General features: G+C 46.5%; 1 protein-coding gene and 1 pseudogene across 1 annotated transcript in view; both read right to left on the bottom strand.

Annotated features, from left to right (window-relative positions):
- Positions 1-15,677, bottom strand: part of TMEM132B (transmembrane protein 132B) — a 1,306,862-nt gene that overhangs the window by 761,765 nt on the left and 529,420 nt on the right. The window lies entirely within an intron of this gene.
- On the bottom strand, positions 4,731-4,830 carry LOC126931866 (uncharacterized; annotated as a pseudogene).

Raw genomic sequence — 15,677 nt, 5'->3', positions numbered from 1 at the left:
ATCTATCCTCTGTCTGTTCATTCATCTGTCTGCCTATCTATGTATCTATCCATCTGTCTATCATTTATATATCTTACATATATATTTTTTTTATTTGAGACAGAGTCTCACTCTGTTGCCCAGGTTGGAGTGCAGTAGGGGGAATCTCAGTTCACTGCAACCTCCACCTCCTGGGTTCAAGGGATTCTTCTGCCTCAGCCTCCCAAGTAGCTAGGATTAGAGGTACATGCCAGCTAATTAAAAAAAAATTTTTTTTTATTTGTAGTAGAGACAGAGTTTCACTATATTGGCCAGGCTGGTCTCAAACTCCTGACCTCAAATGATCCACCCATCTTGGCCTCCTAAAGTGCTGGGATGACAGGCATGAGCCACAGTGCCCAGCCTTATCTATCTATCTATCTATCATTCATCCATCTATCTATCATCTATCTATCTATTTATCTATGTATCTATATCTATGTATCTATCTATACCTCTATCATCTATCTATCTATCTATTCATCTATCTCTCTATCTATCCATCCATCCGTCCCCCCTTCCCTTCCTCCATTTGTTTATCCATCCATCCTTCCATCCATCCATCCATCCATCCATCCATCCATCCATCCATCCATTCATCCTTCCATCCATCCATCCATTTATTTATCTATCTAATATGTTGATCATCTATCCTATCTATCTATCATCTGTCCCTCCATCTATGTATCCATCTATCTTTCTATCTATCCAGCTATCAATCTTTCTGTCCATCTATCTGAATCATTGGAAGAGAGGTTACGAACATCACATTTTTACCCCTAAATACTGCACTTCAGCTTGCCTCTCCTGAGGGTAACTGTGATACTATTATCACATCTAATAAATGAATCCCATAATTTTATCTATTATTCAGTCTACATTCAAATTTTCCTGAGCATCCCAAGAATATCTGTAAGAGCTAATTATTTTTTGAACCAGGATCCGACAAATGATTTTCATGTTTTGCTTTGGTTATGACATCACCTTCTTCTCTTAATCTAGAACAATCCCCTGCTTTTTTCCTTTCTAGGACATTGACAATTTGGGAATCCAGGCTAGCTGACTTAAAAATGTCCCAGAGTCTGGAGGTGTCTCATGATTTCCTCATGAATGTGTATTGTTTTGAAAAATATAATACAGAATAGAAAGCATTTCTGATCTCTCCATTTGCAGCTCTTCCTCACGGGTCCCTCCCACTTTCTCTCTTACTCAATAGCTGCACTGCGTCTTCGTGTCCAAGCAAAAACCTTTCTCTCTCTCTTCCTCTTACTCCTCCAGCCTAACTCATCAGCAAAGCCCATCCGCTCAGCCTCCAACACACACCTAGGCTCTTTCAGCCCTGTCCCTTCACCGACAGCCGTGTCCAAGCCCCCATCTCCTCTCCTCTTCCCTCCCGACTAGTCTCTGCTCCCACTGGGCCTCGGACAATTCATTCTCCTCTCAGCAGTCTAGGAGTGCACAGATCTCCAGAAAGATGATGGCTGGAGCCACATCCCTCGTCCCTCATTTTCAACGCTCTCTTTGAGCAAATACAACAGTGGGGAGAGGAAAGTACTCGGGGTCTGAAGGGAGGAAGTGAGGGGGAGCCCAGGGTCCCGGAGAGGTATATGCTGGCACCCTCCTCACTGGCCTCACTTCTGCCTCTTCCCACTCCCTGGTTTGCCAGTCCCAGTGAGTTACTGGAACCAAGAACCCTTCCTGGCTGAAAACTCTCCCAGGGCCACCCAGGCTATTTACTGAAGTATTTATTTATTTTGAGATGGAGTCTTGCTCTGTTGCCCAGGCTGGAGTGAAATGGTGCTATCTTAGCTCACTGTAACCTCCGCCTGCCAGGTTCAAGTGATTCTCCTGCCTCAGGCTTCTAAGTAGCTGGGATTACAGGCATGCACTACCACACCTGGCTAATTTTTGTATTTTTAGTAGAGACGGGGTTTTGCCATGTTGGTCAGGCTGGTCTTAAACGCCTGACCTCAGGTGATCCACCACCTCGGCCTCCCAAAGTGCTGGGATTACAGGCGTGAGCCACTGTGCCCAGCTCGCCCAGGACATTTGGAGCACAATCCCAGCTCTTGGCTTTGGACAACCAGGCTCACCTCTGGCCATTTTGCTCCCACTCAGTCTCCCTTAGTCACTTTTTTTTTTTTTTTGAAACAGGGTCTCATTTTGTCATCCAGGCTGGAGTGCATGGCTACAGGCATGCACCACCGCACCTGGCTAATTTTTGTGTTTTTTGTAGGGAGGGGATCTCACTATGTTGCACAGGCTAGTCTCAAACTCCTGAGTTCAAACGATCCTCCTGGCTCAGCCTCCTAAAGTGCTGGGATTGCAGGTATGAGCTACTGCGTCTGGCCCCATAGCTACCGTTACATTCTTCACAATGCCTGTCACTATCTGGAATTTTCTCACTAGTTGTGTATGTGTACACACACAGGATTATGTACACATACGCCATAACCGACCAGGCGTGGTGGCTCACGCCTGTAATCCCAGCACTTTGGGAGGTCGAGGTGAGCGGATCACTTGAGATCAGGAGTTCAAGACCAGCCTGGCTAACATGGCGAAACCCTGTCTCTACTAAAATACAAGAATTAGCTGGGCGTGGTGGCATGTGTCTGTAGCAGGAGAATTGCTTGAACCTGGGAGGCGGAGGTTGCTGTGAGCCAAGATTGTGCCACTGCACTCCAGCCTGGGCAACAAGAATGAGACTCCGTCTCAAAAAAAAAAAAAAAGAAAGAAAGAAAAATGAAAGACAAGGCTATGCAACTCGACTCTAAGAAGCTAACCGCATGTGACCTTTTAAATTTAAATGAATTAAGATTAAAAAACTGTGTTCCTCAATTGCGCCAGCCACATGTGAAGTGCTTGATGGAAACAGGTGTCTGGAGCCACCATACTGAACAGAGCAGTTATAGAATGTTCCCATCACTGTAGAAAGGGGATAGTTTCCCTTTCTCAAAGTTCTATCATTCAGTCCACAGCAGGGTATTCATTTATTTATTTATTGTCATCCAGGCTGGAGTGCGGTGGTGTGATCTCGGCTCACTTGCAGCCTCCACCTCTGGGACTTGAGCGATCCTTCCACCTCAGCCTCCCTAGTAGCTGGGTCCACAAGTGCAGGCCACTACGCTTCTTGGCTAATTTATTTTCTTGCCTTCTTTTTTTGTTTTGTTTTGTTTTGTTTTTTGAGATGGAGCCTGTCTCTGTCCCCCAAGCTGGAGCGCAGCGGCACGATCTTGGCTCACTGCAGCCTCTGCCTTTCGGGGTTCAAGCGATTCTCCTGCTTCAGCCTCCCAAGTAGCTTTGACTATAGGCTTGAGCCAAAATTCCTGGGTCATTTTTGTATTTTTAATAGAGACAGGATTTTGCCATGTTGGCCAGGCTGGTCTTGAACTACTGACCTCACGTGATCTGCCTGCCTTGGCCTCCCAGAGTGCTGGGATTACAGGTGTGAGCCAGAGCATCCGGCCCCCTTCCTCCCTTCCTTCCTTTTTTCCTTCCTTCCTTTCCAGACGGGGTCTCATTATGTTGCCCAGACTGGGAGAATAATTTTTTTTTATTAGTCCATATAGATCTGTCTTATTCTTGTTTCCAGCTACAAAATATTCTATCGTGTAGATCTGTACTGTTTGAGATGGTAATCACTAATCACACATGGCTATTTAAATTTGTCTTCTTCTTCATTTTTATTTTTCAGAGATGAGGTCTTGCTATGTTGCTCAGGCTGGAACGTAGTGGCACAATCATAGCGCACTGCAGCCTCAACCTCCCAGCCTCAAGTGATCCTCCCGCCTCAGCCTCCCGAGTCGCTGGGACTATAGGTGTGCAGCACCACAGCCAGCTAAATTTAAATTAATTAAAATTAAATAAAGTTAGTCCCTCAGGTGTACTGGCCACATTTCAAATGCTCAGTGGAAACACATGACTGGAGCCACTGTACTGGGTGGCGACACAGGCTACTTCCATCACTGCAGAGAGCTCTATCGGATGGTGCCGGTGTAGATGGACCACACTTCAGCTAGCAAACCCTTCCTGTTGGATATTCAGCTTGCTTCCAGTATGGTGCTACTAAAACCAGTGCAATGAAAGCTATTCTTTTTCTTTTTCTTTTTTTTTTCTTTTTTTTTTTTTTTTTTTTTTTTTGAGACTGAGTCTGGCTCTGTCGCCCAGGCTGGAGTGCAGTGGCCGGATCTCAGCTCACTGCAAGCTCCGCCTCCCGGGTTTACGCCATTCTCCTGCCTCAGCCTCCGGAGTAGCTGGGACCACAGGCGCCTGCCACCTCGCCCGGCTAGTTTTTTTTTTTGTATTTTTTAGTAGAGACGGGGTTTCACCGTGTTAGCCAGGATGGTCTCGATCTCCTGACCTTGTGATCCGCCCGTCTCGGCCTCCCAAAGTGCTGGGATTACAGGCTTGAGCCACCGCGCCCGGCTTCTTTTTTATTCTTTTTGAGATTGGGTCTCACTGTCTCCCAAGGTGGAGTGCAGTGGTGTGATCTTGGCTCACTGCAACCTCCACCTCCTGGGTTCAAGTGATCCTCCCACTTCTTTCCACTTCTTTCTCCCAAGTAGCTGGGACTACAGACATGCGCCACCATGCCCAGCTAACTTTTGTATTTTGTGTAGAGACGGGGCTTCACCATGTTGCTCAGGCTGATCTCAAATGCCTGCCTGCCTCGGCCTCCCTAAGTGCTGGGATAATAGGCATGAACCACATCACCCAGTCAAGGCTATTTCTTTTTTTAAAATTTAAACAGGGGCCATGCTAAACTACTCTGTATCATTCCAATTTTAGCATATGTGCTGCCAAAGTGAGCACAAGTATTTTATTTGTTATTGTTATTATTATTTTTTGAGACAAAGTCTTGCTCTGTCGCCCAGGCTGGAGAGCTGTGGCATGATCACAGCTCACTGTAGCCTCGACCTCCCGGGCTCAAGTGCTCCTCCTACCTTAGCCTTCCAAGTAGATGGGACTACAGGCATGCACCACCATGCCTGGCTAAATTTTTGTATTTTTTGTAGAGATGGAGTAGCACTATGTTGCCCAGACTGGTCTCAAACTCCGGAGCTCAAGTGATTGGCGCACCTCAGCCTCCCAAAGTGCTGGGATTACAGATGTGAGCCACTGTATCCGGCTGGCTATATTTATCCATAGATTTTTGCCTTTGTGTGCATATATATCTGAAAGATAACTTCTCAAAGCAAACTTGCTGGGTCAAAGGCCATATGCATTTTAAATTTAGACAGGCTTTGTCAAATTCCCCTCCGAAGAGGTTACACAAATTTACCCTTCTACCAACAGCAGCCAGCAGTGCCTTCTTCCCCACACCCTAACAACACAAGGAGCTTCTCACACTAATTTTGTATTTTTAGAAGAGATGGGGCTTCTCCTTGTTGGTCAGGCTGGTCTTGAACTCCTAACCTCAGGTGATCCACCCAACTCGGCCTCCCAAAGTGCTAGGATTACAGGTGTGAGCCATCGTGCCCGGTGATAGTTTTACCTTTAAAATTGTTCTGTGTTCCCTCACACAATAAGGACCTCATTGATTATTTCACTTGACAAAGTCACTTTCCATGTGGAAAACACTTCTTGAAGCCCTTGGGATCTCAGCTGGGGACGTGGGGACTTTGCCCTCCAGGAGGGCATCTAATGTTTGTAATGATTGCCTCATCTGTCATTTGCACTGAGCTTATGTTGCTAATTATTAGCTATGGTGGATGCAGAGAGAAAGACGGAATTGGATGTGGAACGGCAGAAGCTATGACAAGCTGCAAGAGGGCCTGGCTGTCACTGGTTACAAAATTACAATATTTCTCAAAGGTAATTTTGTTATAAAGTAATTGTGCAGTTTGTTCATTTAACTGTGCAGTTTATTTGTTCATTTAACAAATAAGGGACTGTAGAGATGGGGTCTTGCTATGTTGCCTGGGCTGATCTGGAACTCCCGGGCTCAAGTGATCCTCCTGTCTCGGCCTCCCAAAGTGCTGGGATGACAGATGTGAGCTACTGCACCCAGCCGGCAGGGCTGTCCTTTTTCACTTGCCCCAACCTCAGTGGCTGATGTACTGATTTGCTCCTGGAATCTAAGATTCATGCAGCCACAGAGGGACAACCCTGGCGACTTAGTTGAAGTGTGTAACATTGAAAAGAATTATAGCCGGGTGCAGTGGCTCACACCTGTAATCCCAGAACTTTGGGAGGCCGAGGTGGGCTGATCATAAGGTCAGGAGTTTGAGACCAACCTGCCCAACATGGTGAAACCCTGTCTTTACTAAAAATACAAAAATTAGTTGGGCATGATGGCATGCACCTGTAATCCCAGCTACTTAGGAGGCTGAGGCAGGAGAATTGCTTGAACCTGGGAGGTGGGGGTTGCAGTGAGTTGAGATTGCACCACTGTACTCCAGTCTGAGAGACAGAGCATGACTCTGACTCCAAAAAAAAAAAAAAGAAAAGAAAAAAAAAAAAGAAAAAAAAGAATTATGGTGTGCCCATGCTCACAGCTGAAATCAGAAAACAACTCTAAAAAACAACCCTAAAAGTCCACCAGTGTAGGCCAGGCACAGTGGCTCATGCCTATAATCCCAGCACTTCGTTCTGTTACGCAGGCTGGAGTTCAGTGGCACAATCTCGGCTCACTGCAACCTCCACCTCCCGGGTTCAAGCAATTCTCCTGCCTTAGCCTCCCCAGTTGCTGGGATTACAGGTGCCTGCCACCACACCTGGCTAATTTTTGTATTTTGAGTAGAGACGGGGTTTCACCATATTGGTCAGGCTGGTCTTGAACTCCTGACCTCAATCTATCCACCGGTCTCGGACTCCCAAAGTGCTGGGATTACAGGCGTGAGCCACTGCACCCAGCCAAGAACACTTTTTATATTTTATTTTCACACTGAAAATCAGTCACATTTGCTTCAGCCTCAAAGAGCGTGAAATTAAATGAGTACTGATAGCAAACCGCACTTTTTTCTAAACAGGAAATTTGTTAATGGGTATGGAGTTGTAGTTTTGCAAGATGAAAATGGGGACCGAGTTTCAGTTTGGGAAGATGAAACCGTTCTGGAAATGAATGGTGGCAATGGTTGCACAGCAATGTGAATGCCCTTGGTGTCACACATACAAATGGATAGAATGGTTAAAAACTATGGGCATGGTGGTAAGACATGGCAAAGTGTTTAGAAAGCAGGCAGAAACAGGAAGCAATTGTTGAGTCTTCCATTTGGGGGGCTTCTAAAATGTTCCCTGAAGGTGGAGCAGTGCCCCCTCCCAGCGTGGGGAGGTTTCTGTGCGTGCTCACGGGCACCACGCTGAATTAGGGACTGGCAAGGGCCCTGGTGAAATGTTACCGAACTTAAATTGAGAGTCCACGGCCCAGAAGCCAGAGCATCTCTCAAGCATATGGAGGCTGTCTTGGCACCCCAGTTCTCCCCAAGGCCGCCACAAAAACACAAGGCAGCCACAAGGGGGAGTGGGGAGGTGACTCACTCCTAGCCGGGTGCTGGCATCACCTAAGGGAAGTGGGCATGGAGTGTGGTACCCGCAGGCGGCGCCACCGTTCCCCACTCCCTCCCTGCACCCCTCCATCTCCTCCGTCCTTTAAAAACTGTGATAAAATACCCATAACATAGAACTGGTCATTAAAAAAAAATCACCATTTTAACCATTTTGAAGTGTACAGTTCAGTCGCATTTAGGACAATGTTATGCAACCACCTCCTCCATCTAGTTCCAGAACATTCCTTCACCCCCAAAGAAAACCCCTGCACCTATTAGGAGTCACCTCCTATTTCCCCCTCTCCCCAGTCCCTGGCAAATACCAATCTGTTTTCTGTCTCTTTTTCTTTTGTTTTTTAGACACGGTCTTGATCTGTCATCTAGGCTGGAGTGTAGTGGTGCAATCATAGCTCACTGCAGCCTCAAATCCCTGGCCTCGAACAATCCTCCTGCCTCAGCCTCCCAAAGTGCAGAGATAACAGGCATGAGCCCCTCTGTGTTCTGTCTATGGATATGCTTACTCTGGAGATTTCCTAACAATGGAATCTTGCATTGTGTGGCGTTTTGTTTCTGGCTTCTCTCACTTTTTTTTTTTTTTTTTTTTTTTTTGAGACAGAGTCTTGCTCTGTCACCCAGGCTGGAGTGTAGCGGTGTGATCTCAGCTCACTGCAGCCTCCGCCTCCTGGGTTCAAGTGATTCTCCTGCCTCAGCCACCTGAGTAGCTGGGACTACAGGCGCCTGCCACCATGCCTGGTTAATTTTTTTGTATTTTTAGTAGAGATGGGGTTTTGCCATGTTGGTCAGGATAGTCTCGAACTCCTGATCTCAGGTGATCTGCCCACCTCAGCCTCCCAAAGTGCTGGGATTACAGGCGTGAGCCATTGTGCCTGGCCCTGACTTCTCTCACTTAGCATCATATTTTCAAGGTCCATCCATGGTGTAGTATGTATCAGTGTTTTTAAAAAAAATTTTTTTAAGAGGGAGGTCTCTCTGTGTTGGCCAGGCTAGTCTTGAACTCCTGACCTTAAGTAATCCTCCTGCTTCAGCCTCCCAAAGTGCTGAGATTAGAGGTGTAAGCCACATGGCCAGCCAGTATTTCATTTCTTTTTATGGCTGAATCACATTCCATGGTATGGACAGACCACATTTTCTCATCCATTGATGGGTATTTGAGTTGTCTCCCAAATAGTTTTTTAAATGGTTAAAAATGAATGAGTATGATGTGATGTGTATTTTTGCTTTTTGCTGTTATGAATACTGTTGCTATGAACATGCACAGACAGGTATTTGAGTGCCTGTTTTCAGTTCTCTTGGATGTATACCTAGGAGTGGAATTGCTGGGTCATATGGTGATGCTATATATAACTTGATTCTTTTTCTTTTCTTTTTTTTTTTGTTTCAATCAAGCAGACCGTGAGCCAGAATGGGTTCAGAGAGACTCCCCGTACGTTAAACTTGTTGATGAACTGCCAAACTGTTTTCTTCCCCTTCCTTTCTGATTTTGATGAGCAAAACTTCTCAATATAGAGACTTTCAGCTCATCCTTGAATCTCCGCCACTCTCTGCACAGCAGCCAGGGATTCCCTTAAAGCTTGCACACGACTCCTGCCCCATCCCTACTTAAACCCCATTAACTGCTTCTTCCCAACGCACACACAAAAAATGCAACTTCCTCTGGGAAGGCTATGAGGCCCTACAGGACCAGGGCCTCCCGATCCTTGCCCCCCGACCACTCAGGTCTGAGGTCAAAGTCATTTCCTTGGAGAGACTCCAAGACTGTCCTATCTGTTGTTCCTCCCACACCGTCTTTGTCTTCCACATGACTCTGATTTTGTTTTTCATCACACTCATCACAACTTGAGCAGAAGGAAAGATGATACCTCACTGCAGACCACAAGGTCTAGCTGCCCTGGGCCCGTCCCTGGTGCCACTGTCTGTCTCATGGTCTGTGCTCCAACTGCCAAACCAGCTCCTGCCACAGGCCCTTTGCACTTGCTGCCCACCCCTACCCAGAATGCTCTGCTCTCATGGGTGACTTTTTCTCAGTTATTTGGTTTTGACTCAGATTTTACCCATCAAAGAGGCCCTCTGTGGTAGGCTGAACAATGGCCCCTCCAAAGATGTCTGCATCCTAATTTTCTGGGACCTGTGACTGTGTTGCTTTGGGATTAAATCAAAGGTGCCAAGATTGGGAGATGACCTGGGGCTTACCTGGTGGGTTGATGTAACCACAAGGGTCCTTATGAGAGGGACACAGGAGTCAGTCTTGGGGAAGAAGGTGACGTGGAGACAGAGGCAGCGGCTGGAGTGATGCACTTTGTGGGTGGAGGAGGGGGCTATGAGCCAAGGAGTTCAGGCGACCTCTAGAAGCTGAAAAAGGGGAAGAAACAGATTGTCCCTTAGAGCTTCCAGAAGGGATGCAGCCCTGCAGACTCCTTAACTTTAGCCAGGTAGAACCGTTTTGGACTTCTGACCTCCAGAAATGAAAGATAATGAGAAGATAATCAATTTGTGTTGTTTTAAGTCACTATGTTCATGATTTGTTACAGTAGCTAACAGAAAGCTTCTTGACCAACCCAGGCCCCACCCCAGGCAGAGTCTAAGCCGCTCCTTTCTTAGCTGTTCCCTTATTGTCCTCATTTCATTGTCGCTTGAGTATCCTACAAATGGAAGCTCAGAGCTAGTTCAGAGCATGTGTGTGTGTGTATATATATATATATATATATATATTTTTTTTTTTTTTTTTTTTTTTTTTTGAGATAAGGTTCCACTCTGTCCCCTAAGCTGGAGTGTAGTGGTGCGATCACAGCTCACTGCAGCCTCAACTGCCCTGGGCTCAAGTGACTCTCCAGCTTCAGCCTCCCCAGTGGCTGGGACCACAAGCACACACCATCACACCTGGCTAATTTTTAACTATTTTATAGAGATGAGGGTCTCACCATGTTGTCCAGGCTGGTCTCAAACTCCTGGGCTCAAGCAATCCACCCACACATCAGCCTCCCAAAGTGTTGGGATTATAGGCAAGAGCCACCACACCCAGCAGTTTGCAAATTTTAAAACTTTCTGACTGTTGCCAATCTGTCCTCCAGAAACATGTTGCCAATTCCCAGCTTCACCCACACCAAGGGAGAGGTCGCTTCCCTCTACTGTTGGCATCGTGGCTACAGAAAACACTGCTGTCCTCCCTGAGGGCACCGTTCCCTCCCTCCCCTTCCCTTGACCACCAGTTAAAGGATATGAAAGCTCAGTCTCCCAGGCTCTTGACGTTTTCATGTACTGTTTCCTCTGCCTGCAAATCTTTTCCCAGCTTTGAGTGGCAGGCCTATTTTGTCATTTCCAGGTTAGTTTAACTCAGAGAGGCCTTCCCTGGCCTCCCAACCTAAGGTTGCCATCAGGTCCTGCCTAATCCTACTATCTGTTTTACTTCTTTACTTAGCCCTTTTGGTTCCCTGGTATTTACTTAAGTCTCCAGCATTCTCCACAAGCAGGGGCCTCGTCTGTTTCACCGCTGTATCCCAGTGCCCAGAACAGTGCTTGACGATAGTAGGTGCTCAATAAATACGTGTAGACTAAATAATGAATGAATAATAATATATTTTTTTCTATCTTGGTGAGCTATTTCTGTTATAGTTTTGAGTCTTGTTATCTTCCCAAAGCATCCTTCCTAACTTCAAACCATTCTTAATTAGTTCTCAAGATGGAGTAATAGGAATGGTAGTTGGGTAGGAACATAAACAAGTTTTCAAATGTCAACAATAGTTGATTTTTTAAATACAAGAAGAGACAAAAAGGTCACATATTGTATGACTTTATTTATGGGAAATATCCAGAACAGGCAGACGCACAGAGACAGAAAGCAGACGAGTGGCTGCCAGAGGCTGGAGGAGGGGAATGAGGAGGGAGTGTTTAATGGGTACAGGGTTTTATTTTGGGGTGATAAAAATGTCTGAAACTAGGTAGAGGTGGTGGTTATACAACACTGTGAATATACTAAATGCCACTTTTTAATTAATTTTTTTTTTTGAGAAGGAGTCTTGCTCTGTTGCCCAGGCTGGAGTGCAGTGGCGTCATCTCAGCTCACTGAAGCCTCTGCCTCCCAGGTTCAAGTGATTCTCCTGCCTCAGCCCCCAGAGTAGCTGGGATTATAGGCACCCACCATCATGCCCAGCTAACTTTTGTATTTTTAGTAGAGACGGGTTTCACCATGTTGGCCAGGCTGGTGTCGAACTCCTGGGCTTGAGTGATCCTCCCACTTTGGCTTCCCAAAGTGCTAGGATTGTAGGTGTGATCCATTGCGTTCGGCCACTTTTTAATGTAATGTAATTTAATTTAATTTAATTTTTTTTCTTGAGGCAGGGTCTTGCTCTGTTGCACAGGCTGGAGTGCAGTGACGCCATCTCGGTTCACTGCAGCTTCAACCTCCCGGGCTCAAGTGATCCTCCTGCCTCAGCCTCAAGAGAATTTGAGACTACAGGTGCATGCCACCATGCCTGGCTGATTTTTATATTTTTTTGGTACAGACGGCATCTTGCCATGTTGCCCAGGCTGGTCTCAAACTCTTGGCCTCAAGTGATCCTCCCACCTCAGCCTCCCAAAGTGCTGGGATTACAGGCATGAGCCACTGCACTCGGCCTACTTTTTGGTTTTTGGAAGTAGCTCTGTGGACGGGTGTGAGATGATATCTTACTGTGGTTTCAATTTGTATTTTTCTGGTTATGAGTGATGTTCATCTTTTCATTTGCTTATTGGCCATTTGTATATCATCTTTGGAGACAAGACTATTCAAGTATTTTGCCCCCTCCTGCTTTTTCTTTCTTTCTTTTTTTTTTTGTGAGTCAGGTTCTCGCTCTGTCGCCCAGGCTAGAGTACAGTGGTGTGATCTTGGCTCACTGCAACCTCCACCTCAGCCTCCTGGGTAGCTGGGACCACAGGCACACACCACCACACCCAGCTAATTTTCTTTGTATTTTTATAGAGATGGGGCTTTCACTATGTTGGCCAGGCTGGTCTCAAACTCCTGAGCTCAAGCGATCCTCCCACATCAGCCTCCCAAAGTGCTGGGATGAGAGGCATGAGCCACCACACCTGCCCCCGCCATGTTGCTTTTTGTTTGTTTGTTTGTTTTTGAGATAGGGCCTTGCTTTGTCATCCAGGCTGGGGTGCAGTGGCTGCTCACGGCTCACTGCAGCTTCAGTCTCCCAGGCTCAAGTGATCCTCCTGCCTCAGCCTGTAGCTGGGACTACAGCACTCATCATCACACCTGGCTAATTTTTTCATTTTTTGGAAAGATGGATTCTTGCTATGTTGCCCAGGCTGGTCTTGAACTCATATCAAGTGCTCTATCTACCTTGGCCTCCCAAAGTGCTGGGATTGTAGGCATGAGCCATCACAATAAACTTTTTGCCATTTTAAAAATTAGGTTATTTGTTGATGAGTTTTAGCATATTCATCCTTTGTTAGATATATGATTTGCAAATAATTTCTCCCATTCCGTAGAAGGAATTCTGTTGATTGTGTCCTTTGATGCATAGTAGGCTCTGCCTTTTTATGAAGAAATGTTAAAGAATTCACAAGTGTTTTTTTTTTTTTTTTTTTGAACTGGAGTCTTGCTCTGTTGCCCAGACTGGAGGGCAGTGGTGTGATCTTGCTCACTGCAGCCTCCGCCTTCCAGGTTTAAGCAATTTTCCTGCCTCAGCCTCCCAAGTAGCTGAGACTACAGGTGTGTGCCACCACCCCCGGCTGATTTTTTGTAGTTTTGGTAGAGACAGGGTTTTGCCATGTTGGCCAGGCTGGTCTCGAACTCCTGACCTCAGTGATCCACCCCCCTCAGTTTCCCAAAGTGGTAGGATTACAGAATTCATAAATGCTTTAAAACCATCCCTGACCAGGCATGGTGGCTAATGCCTGTAATCCCGGTACTTTGGGAGGCCAAAGCAGTAGGATCACTTGAGTCCAGGAGTTTGAATCTAGTCTGGGCAACATGGCAAGACCCTGTCTCTATAAAAAATTTTTAAAAAATTAGCCAGGTGTGGTGGCGAACACCTGCTGTCCCAGTTACCTGGGAGGCTAAGGTGGATCTCTTGAACCCGGGAGGCAGAGGTTGCATTGACACCCCAGATCACACCACTGCACTCCAGCCTGTGCGACAGAGCCAGACCCTATCTCAAGAGAGGGAGAGAGGGCCGGGCACGGTGGCTCATGCCTATAATCTCAGCACTTTGGGAGGCCGAGGTGGGTCTTCCCGAGGAAGAGTCTTACTATGTTGCCCAGGCTGGTCTTGAACTCATATCAAGTGCTATATCTACCTTGGCCTCCCAAAATGCTGGGATTGTAGGCATGAGCCATCACAATAAACTTCTTGCCATTTTAAATGGCACGAGATCAGGAGTTTGAGACCAGCCTGGCCAACATAGTGAAACTGCGTCTCTACTAAAAATACAAAAAATTAGCCGGGCATGGTGGCATATGCCTGTAGTCTCAGCTACTCAGGAGGCTGAGGCAGGAGAATTGTTTGAACCTGGGAGGCAGAGGTTGTAGTGAGCTGAGATCGCACCACTGTACACCAGCCCAGGCGACAGTGCGAGACTCCATCTCAAAAATAAAAATAAAAATAAAATAAAAATAAAAATAAAAAGAGGGAGAGAGAGAGAAAGAGAGAGAGAGACAGGGAGACAGAGAGAGAAAAGAAAGCCATCACTACGTATAAAAGGGGTTTTGGCAAAAAGTAAGTCTTGCCCTGCCTTGACTTCCCTCCCCAGAGGCAACCTCTATTACCAGTTTGCTGTATAGCTTTCCGGTGATTTTCTTTGAGTTTTCTAATGTAACATTTCCACAGACAATTGTGCAATTTGTTTTTATGCAAAATGAACCTTGGCTGGGGGCCTCAGTATCCCCATTGGTAAGACAAGGGAGTTGGAGTGGATAATTCCTAAAGACTGCTGGGAGGAACACAGCCCGCATGTTGGGAAAGATCCCAGCCATGCTCCTCGGCCCTCCTTTCATGAAGGTTTATGAAGGCTCTGTCTTGATTTTTTTTTTTTAAGACGGAATTTCACTCTTTATTGCCCAGGCTGGAGTGCAATGGCACGATCTCAGCTCACCGCAACCTCTGCCTCCCGGGTTCAGGTGATTCTCCTGCCTCAGCCTCCTGAATAGCTGGGATTACAGGCATGCGCCACCACGCCCGGTTAATTTTGTATTTTTAGTAGAGATGGAGTTTCACCATGTTGACCAGGCTGGTATCAAATTCCCGACCCCAGGTAATCTGCCCGCCTTGACCTCCCAAAGTGCTGGGATTACAGGTGTGAGCCACCGTGCCCAGCCAGCTCTGTCTTGAGAGGTTATTTCTTTTTGTTGTTGTTGTTCTTTTGATAGAGGGTCTTGCTCTGTCGCCCAGGCTGGATTGCAGTGGTGTGATCATAGCTTGCTGCAACCTCTACCTCCCAGCCTCAAGTGATCCTCCCACCTCAGCCTTCTGAGTAGCTGGGACCACAGGCATGCACCACCACACCCAGCTTATTTTTGTATTTTGTATTTTTTGTAGAGAAGGGGTCTCACTGTGTTGCCCAGGCTTGTCTCAAACTCCTGGGCTCAAGTGATCCTCCCGTCTCAACCTCCCAAAATGCTGGGATTACAGGCATGTGCCACCATAACCTGGCCCCAAAGAGGTTATTTTTTAAAGGAGAAAGCCATTTTCTCTGAACAGCATTAGCGTCTGTTCTGTGGGAATACAGGAGTTCTTGTTTTGTTCCACTTAATAAGAACTCAGTTCCTCCTGTCAGCTCGATGCTGGGAAAAACTCTAATTTCAGTTCTTTATTTTTCAGAAACTCCAAAGAACATGGAAATGAGACCACAGGAAGAATCCAGAACTACTACCCATCATAAAATTTCTATCTGCAAGTTGTGTCTACAGTGTGCCAGTTATTGATGAGGGTGAGGCCGAAAGTGGGACAGTGTGGGGAAGATTTTTTAATTGCTCCCCAATTACCATATTCCTTTTTTCTTTTCTTTTTTTTTTTTTGAGACAGAGTCTCACTCTGTTGCCCAGGCTAGAGTGCAGCGGCGTGATCTTGGCTCAGTGCAACCTCCGCCTCCCGGGTTCAAGCAATTTTCTGCCTCAGCCTCCCGAGTAGCTGGGATTACAGGCACCCGCCACCACGGCCGGCTAATT

This window comes from Macaca thibetana, chromosome 11, assembly GCF_024542745.1.
Source record: "Macaca thibetana thibetana isolate TM-01 chromosome 11, ASM2454274v1, whole genome shotgun sequence".
Lineage (NCBI taxonomy): Eukaryota > Metazoa > Chordata > Mammalia > Primates > Cercopithecidae > Macaca > Macaca thibetana.
This window is presented reverse-complemented; position numbering and strand designations above follow the sequence as displayed.